At 37.2% G+C, this 9,377-nt stretch overlaps 1 long non-coding RNA gene across 1 annotated transcript; it reads right to left on the bottom strand.

The window, feature by feature from the left end:
• Nucleotides 1-5,159: 5,159 nt before the first annotated feature.
• On the bottom strand, nucleotides 5,160-8,705 carry LOC132243460 (uncharacterized). The gene is made up of 3 exons (XR_009455040.1): nucleotides 7,958-8,705; nucleotides 7,202-7,334; nucleotides 5,160-6,471 (listed from the first exon to the last, which is right to left on the bottom strand). It is a non-coding gene; the product is annotated as an uncharacterized LOC132243460 (long non-coding RNA).
• Between the last annotated feature and the right edge of the window lie 672 nt (nucleotides 8,706-9,377).

Raw genomic sequence — 9,377 nt, 5'->3', positions numbered from 1 at the left:
TTTTTTCAATCAGGGAAAACCAAGATCCCTGCTAATAAGTCATCAGCTATCTAAATAAATGATACGATTAGCAACAACTAGAATGCATCTGGAATGACAAAATGGTAGTTTTCAAACCTACGCTTTCAGAGGCATCTCATTCTACTTGCAAGAGAGAAATAATAGGTACAATTCTTGCTATTAGAGGCAAGAGGTTTTTTGTGTTATTGAACCAATTGCATGTTGTGGATTTTACATTGTAAATGGCTAAATTTGGTACCTTCTATGTTATAGTACGGTTGGAGTGTTGATCTAGCCAGGATGATCCAGAAAATGTATGATGGGGAAATGTTTTCTTTTGATATCTTTTACTAGAACAACTGTATAGTAGGGATAGATCTTAGATAAGCTGTCAGGCTGAATGCCCATCTCTTGGCCTGAAGAAGGAGACACAGGCCTAAATAACATGTAGGAAGTAGATGCTAGTAGATGTAGTCTGGCTAGTAACATCTGCCTCCTAAATGTTCATTTAGTTTAGTCTGTACTTGTTTCTTTCTCAGACCTAAAAATGGGCACTTTATTCCCAAATCCTTGTCCAACATCTCTCCCAACCATCCAGCTGGTCCAGTAAAAAGACAACACAAAATAATCCTCGCCTTTCATATGTTTTGAGGACCATCGTGGCTACAGCACTCCTAGGCTGCTACTTGCTATTAGAGATATTTGTTAAAGGAGTCACTGGTCTTATGAAAATAATGGGTGCATGAGGTATAACACGCTTGGCAAACAAACAATAGGAACCAGCTGAGGGGGGATAAAAGGAGAATTTTTAGGATGCAGTCATCAACAGCTCAGACACGTTTACCTGGATAAAGATCTGCTTCAGTCCAAGCAAACAGAGCTTGATAGATTTATGAAAGAGATTATATGATGTGGTTGCCTGTGATAGCAGATGATTGAGCTCAATGACCCAGAAGACCCCTTCCACTTCTGCATCTTTAAGTGGCACATTTTACACAGAGAAGTTCAAACCACCTTCCTGAGAACAACATCAATTCTTTTTAAATAAAACTTTTAGAATGCCATTCTGAGTTGGTCTAATAAAAGATGTCAAATTTACCAAAAGAACCTTGGCTGCCTATGTTCTTAAACCAACACAGCTACAACTTACACCTCTGAATTTTTGTCTAATGTTTTTATCAAATACTATGGGAGAATGCTGAACTTTGGGGACAAAATCATATTCACTGGCAAAGATGTGAACCTAGAAAGAAATCCCATGAAAAGGAAAGATAATTTTGTATGCTATTCTTTGCGTAAAGTGAATTTCATGCTAGTTAGTTTACGGGTACCAACCTTTTCCAAGCACAGATGACTCGACAGCAAGTAGGTGGTTCCCTAGAGAATAAAATACCCATAATAAACATGACTGTCTTGAGGTTTGCAGAATTCAAGTCATTCTCACACTTTCAGCCAATTCTGGATTTAAGTACAGTAGACCAAAGAGAGAGGCTTGAAATGAAACTACCATTTAGGGAAGATCAAACCCAGGTCTGCCTCTGTACTCTGAGCCCCAACATCCCCCTACAAGGGTGCAGACCAATAAAGGACTGAGCATTCAGTTTTAAGGAGTTGTGAAAGTTCCTACTAAAATTAACCTCACTGAAAAGGGCTATGGTGAGTGGCAAAATGCAGTGATAAAACAGTATCAAAACTAGGGCAATACACAGCAATAGTAATAACAATAACATCAAGTGGTACATATTTAAAGTTTGCATGATCATCATGTATTGCATCATTTTATGATTTTTTTAAAAAGGAAGGGGCTTATTATAAAGATACACGCTTGCTTCTACTAGCCCAGATGCTGCTACGTCTGTATAATTCTAATTTTCTGAAAATAATACTTAGAACGTACACTCATGTCACCCTCAAATTGCCATAAAACTAACTAGAAATAACTTCATATTGATATTTATAAGAAGTCACAGTAAAGCCAGGTTACTAAACTTAGATATCTAAACTAAAGCCAGGTTACTAAACTTAGAAACTTGATATATCAAATGCATGATTATCCTAAATAACTTTAACCCTCTCTATTGAAAGGTTAGCCACCAGAATTGTGGGATAAATGTTTGTACTGAAGTTTCAAACTCCCTTGAAAAATTACCTCTGAAAGTACTCTGTACCCTTCTGTGCAGTATGTTTTATATTACTATAATTTATAGCTGTTCTTTTTAAACACTCATTTTGGATCAAATAAAGACTGACGGACCCAAATGAACTCTAAGGCTTGACTCTCAAACTGTATTCCTTGGTGGTAATTCAAGAGATTTAAAAATGCAGTAAAAGGTTGAATTCGAGGTTGATGCATTTAAGGAGTCCTTGAAAATAAGACTGGCACTAATCCCCCTATGTTACAAAGTTATACAGTTTGAAGACTTGGGCTGCCAGCTATAAAAGGGAGAAAAGTAACATGAAACAGATGGAAGCACATCCTGTTATTTGGAGAGTCTGAAAAAGAAGTATAACCACCTGCACACCCATCTTCTTTGCTTTGTAGCATTTTGTGCAAAACTTGGTACACTGGTTTGGAGGAAGTTCTGAAACCAGGAGACATTTAATAAGTAGCTGACAACTAGTAAACACTTCAGTGTCTTGCTTCAGTTCTATAGACAAACTGTCAAATTAGGACAGAAACGAAAGCAGCTTCTATTTATTGAAAACAGGATCAGTGATAGGAACCAGAGGAAACTAATTCATTAATATTTGACTTGTGTGGGTGTATCTTCAGTTTGTTCCCAATTATGAATGTGGGAGGACAGGTGAATTAACTGCACACTGTTCATTAAAAAGGATGGGTTTTATATCATTGATGGGGAAATATTTGCTAAGCATTTGCTTACAGATGGTGCTGACTCAGCAGCATCTATTGCTGGTCAAATGTGTATTTCTTTAGTTGATGTGCCCAGTGTCTTAGTGTAAGAGAGAAGCCTAAGTCCATATTCAGGAGGTGATATAAATTGCTGATGATTAGGAACAGTTTAAGTCAGTGGGTCTTAGGACATGGGCGCATGGACATGAACAATGTCCTCAATGTAAGACAAGTAAACTGCCATGGGGTTTGCTATTAGCTGCAATGGGGAAAGAACATGGCCAGTTACTACAAGGTACTCCAAATTTACCTCATGTACCTTGTGGTAACTTTATTTGTGTGTAATGCCATTCTATGCCAAAAGCTCAGAAGAGACGAGGCAGCAAATAAAAGAGCTACACAAAAATTTAAGTTATCTTAGCTTCTGCAAATTAACCGGTGTTTTCCTGTAATGTACTTATCTCAGCCTCTTCAATTCTCCATTACAAAATGCAGAGTCCCTTGCCTCTACTGAGCAACAGGTCATTTACAGTGTAATACTGTTTCTCCTTTTGCCTCAAGCCAAGTCAGAGTCTTTCTGGTTGTTTCTATGAGGAGAAGAAATTGATGGTCGAGTCAGGTATTTTATTGATGCCTTCCTGTTTATTTTACAAAGAGTGTAAACCAAGACATTTCCCCTAATATAGTCAGAGTTAAACACTTGGAGGCATATCTGGGGTCATCATTCTAAGGTGTTTTCCAGCCCACATTTTGCTCTTCTTCCTTACTCTTGGGGCTTATTATTAGTTCCTGGTTCTCCTTTTGCTATGCTTGGCTTTTTAAAATATTTCTCTCAGCATCTTCTTTGGCTGCTTGTGCTTCTACCCCCAGACACCCACACTTGTCACCTAAAACCTAGTTAGCTCAGTACATGTGGCCTGTGTTTTAGAAGTCATCTCATAATGTTCTAGTTTACTTTTCTCTAAAACAAAGCATAACTGCTCAAATTTCTCCTGACTTAGGGGTGGCTGTCCAACTTACTAGCCGCAAAAAGTTTCATTCAACCTACATCATAACACTTCTGAATTTAGCCCAACAGCTCCAAAGGTACCCAGTAATAATTATAACTGGAATCTTAAAAAAAGGACATAAAACTACTAATGTGATATCCACAGAGACTTGCACCTGAGGGTCTCAGGCTGTGAACTAAAATGACTTTCAATCACTTTATGAGGGATGAGAGAATTTCCTCTTGGGAGCACACAGCGGCTGTTACAATGTAACCATCGTACCTGTATACCTGTCTAGAGGTAAACGTGAGCTAAAATACTGTAACTTTAATTATCCTAACTAAACTATACTTAACTAAAACATAACTTTAACTAAAAACAGTTCAAGCCATAAATAGTGGCTTTGCTGCACTTATACTGTTATAGAAGCAGACAGATGTAACAGTTAGATTCATAACAGTTTATACTGATACTATTCTATATCCATTATAATGGTTATGTGTGTCCTCCCCTTAGCATACCTCAAAGGTATCAATAAATTAAGCAATAAAACTAAGCAAGCAAAACACAAGACTTGTAAGAAAAATGTTATTAGCCCCCTTAACCTGAAATTTACCGAAATTAAAGGTAAGTACAGACATTCAAAAAGCCAGATGCAGAATTGATCCAAGTTATGCAGTTTTTTGTTAGCCACATAGTGTAATGTCTGTACGTGGCCTAAGTGACTTGCTCTTAGTTATACTGGAAATCTCTAACAAAACCAGAAGCAAAGCACAGATCTTATAGCCATTTTTTCTCTGTTTCCATGTGTACACGGGAGACAGGGCAAATAAATGGACACTTCTTTTTCTTGCAATGAACCCAGTAAGTGTGACTGGTTAACAACAGAAATGAATTTGCATGACAGCAAGGAGTCAGATGTTTGTTGCCCAAACATCAGAAACATCTTTTAAGTAGCTGGAGCAAATATTTTCCATCAGGAGAAATTTACACTGATATTAGATAAAAGCTAGCATTTGAGAGTTCTTACTATCTAATTCCATGAAGTTCTTTGCAGAAGACAAGGATTTTTGTGGGTGATATCTTTTATGGGACCAACTGTACAGTTGGGAGGGACATAGACAAGCACATTACTTTTCCTCAGGTCTCTGCATGGTACTTTAAAGCTTATTTGTGCCCCTCTCAGCTATTCAAGTGGTCCAATAAAAGATATCGCCTACAAAAATCCTTGCCTCTCATTTTTCCTGAACTACCATAGCCACAACATGAACCAATAGTTCCACAACTTTTTCTGATACACAAAAGGAAAACATTAATCATTTTTAATTTTATTAAAAATCAAATTTAACATAATAGCAATTAGATTCTCAGCTGGGGAGAAATGTGTGTAGCTACATTCTACCCAATGGGGACCCCAGCCCAATGTGTCTAGAAACCAAAAGTGGAAATGTTCCCTTGCAGCTGAATTAAGACTGAAAAGCTACCTTATTGTTCAGGGATACTTTGACTAGTTGAAACTCGGTTTGTCTCTGGGCAAAACTCACTCTTATAAGCTGCCATTCTGTTGTGTTTCCTATGAAAACAATATTTGTGTTGATAATGCCCACAAGTTTGATGTAATTTAATGGACAGTTTGTCACCACTTAGAAATGTCACCTCAGAGACATAGATCATAGCATCATAGAAACAAAGGGCCAGAAGGGACCTCAAGAGGTCATCTAATCCAACCTCCTGCTCAAGGCAGGATCATCCCTATCTAAAATGTTGATGCCTCAGAACAACAACAAAAATATTAAGAAGTTTGGGGGAAGGTTATTTCAAATTTAGAGCCTGCAACTGTAGCCCACAAAGAACAATACACCAAGAAAAGGACCACAAATACTGACCCCCCCCTTCCAAGAATTCAGTTTATACATGCAAAACATTGTTAGGGAAAAATTGTTGGCAATGAGAGGTATGACAAGTCATACCCTTCTACCCCTTCCCCTCCTGAATGGTGCAAGACAATACATGGGGCTCCTAGAAGAAATGTTCACTGCTTCCAATGATTCTGATAATCTTACTTATATTGAAGAAACCATTAAAGACCTCATAAAATACAACCTTGTATTTAGCTTTCCTTCTCTAAGCAAGGAAATCATTAAGTCTTAAAAGAAAGTGCTGTAGAACACCTCATTTGGCAATATCCTAGGACCCCTCTGAGCTAGGTTTCAGATCTGGACATGGGTATTGCCACATCACATGTTCTGATGGGTAGTTTTATTCTGTGAGGAAGCAAGAAAAGGATCGTTGTACTTGCTCTGCTGGACTGCTCAGTGGCCTTTCAGACTACTGATTACTAAATACTCCTCTCCAAACTCCAATAATTTGCAAGGGGGGCAGAAAGAATTCCTCATGGCCCAGAAACTTTCTTGGCAGGAAATACCATCAAAGCATTCACTTGCAGAAAGTTTGATTCTTTACCCATTTAATCTTTCAACATCCGTATGAAACTACTAGAAGAACTGGTAAGACAGCATAGACTGAATGGTCAGTGACTTGGAGATGACATCAGATCTGTATCTCGTTCATTCCAAACTGAAGAAGCATCACCAACCCAGCTCTTTCAGTGCATAACCAAAATGGATACTGAAATGAAGAGCAGATGGTTAATGCTAAACAAAGGAAAGTGGCATAATTCAGGAAGGATGCAGGAAACACTTCAGAAACTGTACTATATCTGTGGCACTTCACTGCCTTTTTCTTGGACTTATTAATTTGGCTCCTTAATATAACTAGATGTCAAAATGGCAAAAGACACATCTGGCAGGAGATTTCACTGTCCTATCACACAGACTTAGCCACAGTATGCCACACGTTTATAGCTTCTAGGCTTGACTACTGCCATTGGCTCTCTCTAGAAATTATGATACCAAGGTATCTCCAAAAATCTACAGACATGTATTATTTTCTTTTTTAGCAGATCAATGCAGAAAAAACCCTGTGTAACAGTGAAAGTTAGCAGCAAGTCATATTTTGCTCTCACTCACAGTTTGTAATCCCACTGATGTCACCAAAGCTCATTGCTAGTTTTTCTCAGTGGAATGAGTCAATTACTATAACCAATGAAACTTATACAGGTTCTGGTGATTTTTTTTTAATTTCTTTTCTTATAATTAGCTGTTTTAATTTTTAAAACTGCTAATATTCACAACTGGAATAAACATTTAGGATGTTACAGAAGCAGTAAAGCCCAATTAAGCAGCAAATATGCCATATGTCCTGTACTGGGATAAAACAGTTTTACTAAAAAGAATCCATTATGATAGCACCCCATTGTGTTTAGGTATTTGAAGACAGCCTGTTAAGTAACACCTACCATATGTCTCATATGTTTGGCCACAGTCTCAGCATTTTTTTTAGTGACTTTTGGTCCACTTCCAGCATAGTCCATCCTTTGTGAAAACCCAGTGTCTTTGATGGGTATCATGGTATGCAAATCACTGCAGAATCTGGTTAAGTAAAATTACATTTTATGATGAATTGAAATACATAAATATGAAAATGTTTAATTAGGGTATGCCACACAGTCACAACTAATCACTGCAAATAATTATGAGTGCTTCCATAGCAAGTCCTCCATGCTTTTAGCATCAACTGAATCTCAATAGAGTTATACTGGTGCATCTAAGAGATACATTTGGCCCCTAATAGAAGCTGAATTAAATATTAATGCAATATTATGGGCATACCTAGACAGTGAATGTAATGGCCCTTAGGGAATAAAAATTCTGATTCATTGTAATTATAACCCTGTGAAGTAATATTCTAATTACTTGTACTTTATTTTTTTATTTTAATTTGCTTTGTTTTACTTAAGGTTACAGCTAAAAATAGTGACCTACTTTCTGTAATAACCAATAATGTAAGCTTTCAATTACGCATCAGCTTCACTTGCTGTTTTTTGGCATTGCTTTAGAGCATCATTAACATACCAATCATTCTCATTGTCTGTTAGCATGTCAAAAATGATTTTAAAAATATATATATAGTCCTGAAGTGTTGCCAGGGTAAGTTAAGAAATGAAATAGTGTTCAGCATTCTGCATCTTCAAACGTGTCCTGTAGTTACTTACCAGGTTAGCAATCAGTAGTGCTGAAGACATATTCCAAATAAACCCTTGAGAAGGGCTGGCTCTGCAGATGAGCTGCTGGATTAAACCGATCATCCATTACATTTCCTTCAAATGCTGTGACATAATGTCATAGCAGACAGCATCTGCTAAAGAATCGTGGAACAAAAACAGAGGCCTCCAAAGGCTGAGGGGATTATTGCACAAGAATATCAAGCTCTTAATTGCTTATTTTTCTGTCTGAGAAACCACAAAATCCTATATGGTAGGGACCCACTATACTGGTTACCTGACAAACTTCCAAAGCCCCCAGCAGTGATGGCCTAGTAACCTCTTTACAAAATGGAAGAATGAGTAGGTATAAGTAGACTAGCAGCTGGTGGCCTTGTTGAAGAACTGAAGTAATTTAATTGGTGAAGATGACAGTTTTCCCCCCAAGATAAGGAGCTCTCTGAAGGATACTGTGCTATTCATACAAGAGTTATTTTGTATGTTGTAGCCATTTCAATTTATTTTGTGTAGTTATTCATTTAATTTCCATCATAGTTCTACTTTTCTGTATTGTCTGAGTAAAGATGGCAAAGTTAGAGCAGCCCCTAGGCATAGACCAACCCCAAGAATCAGCAAGTTATAACCTGGTTTCTGACAACACCTTCCCATTTCACCTCTGCATAGAGCAGAGGCTGTCAGAGCCACACAGCATAAAGCATGAGCAACTGCAATGAGTGCTATGGAGTTACACTGATGTAAAGCTGGCACAAATGGGAGGAGGCAGCTCCATAATATACAAAAGTATTCATAAAAATGTTTCCGCTGCTTTCTATCTTAAGCAATTCTGAATCTGTAAAATTGTATGAAAATATACACATAGTGGTTCAAAAAGCCTTTCACCAATTCTCTGAGGGTCTCCAGTGTATATGCTGTTTTGCAGGAACAAAGAGAAATGGAGTTTCAGAATTCTAAACCAATGTTTAGAGAGAAATAATTATGTATTTTCTTTGCTGTGGCTTGGGAGTACTTAACACAAGTTATCAACCCTATAATAGCAGACACTAGCATTTAGAAAAGATCATGCTGTATGTGAAAAATACAAAATAGATCCATAGGGTATTATTTGAAAAACACAGAGTTTCTAATAACTTTTCTACCTATTAATTTTCTTTTATGAAAAATTGGCCAGTATATACAAATCTAGTCAAGCTCCTGGGAAATGTTCAATTATTTTCCATCCAGTGCTTCAAGTCTTCTTCCTGTTGCTTATTCACAGAAAGATAGTACTTTTCATAATGAAAATCATTTTATACTCTATGAAGTTTCATGTATAGCAGTTCAAAGAACATCTTAAATGTTTCACATTTTATTGCTCTATTCCACTTTTAACCTCTCAGAAATCTAATATACTTTGGGATTGGACATGCCTCAA

This window comes from Alligator mississippiensis, chromosome 10 (assembly GCF_030867095.1).
Source record: "Alligator mississippiensis isolate rAllMis1 chromosome 10, rAllMis1, whole genome shotgun sequence".
In the NCBI taxonomy this organism is placed as follows: domain Eukaryota; kingdom Metazoa; phylum Chordata; order Crocodylia; family Alligatoridae; genus Alligator; species Alligator mississippiensis.
Note: the sequence above shows the minus strand (reverse complement) of the source record. Positions and strands in the feature narration are given on the sequence as shown.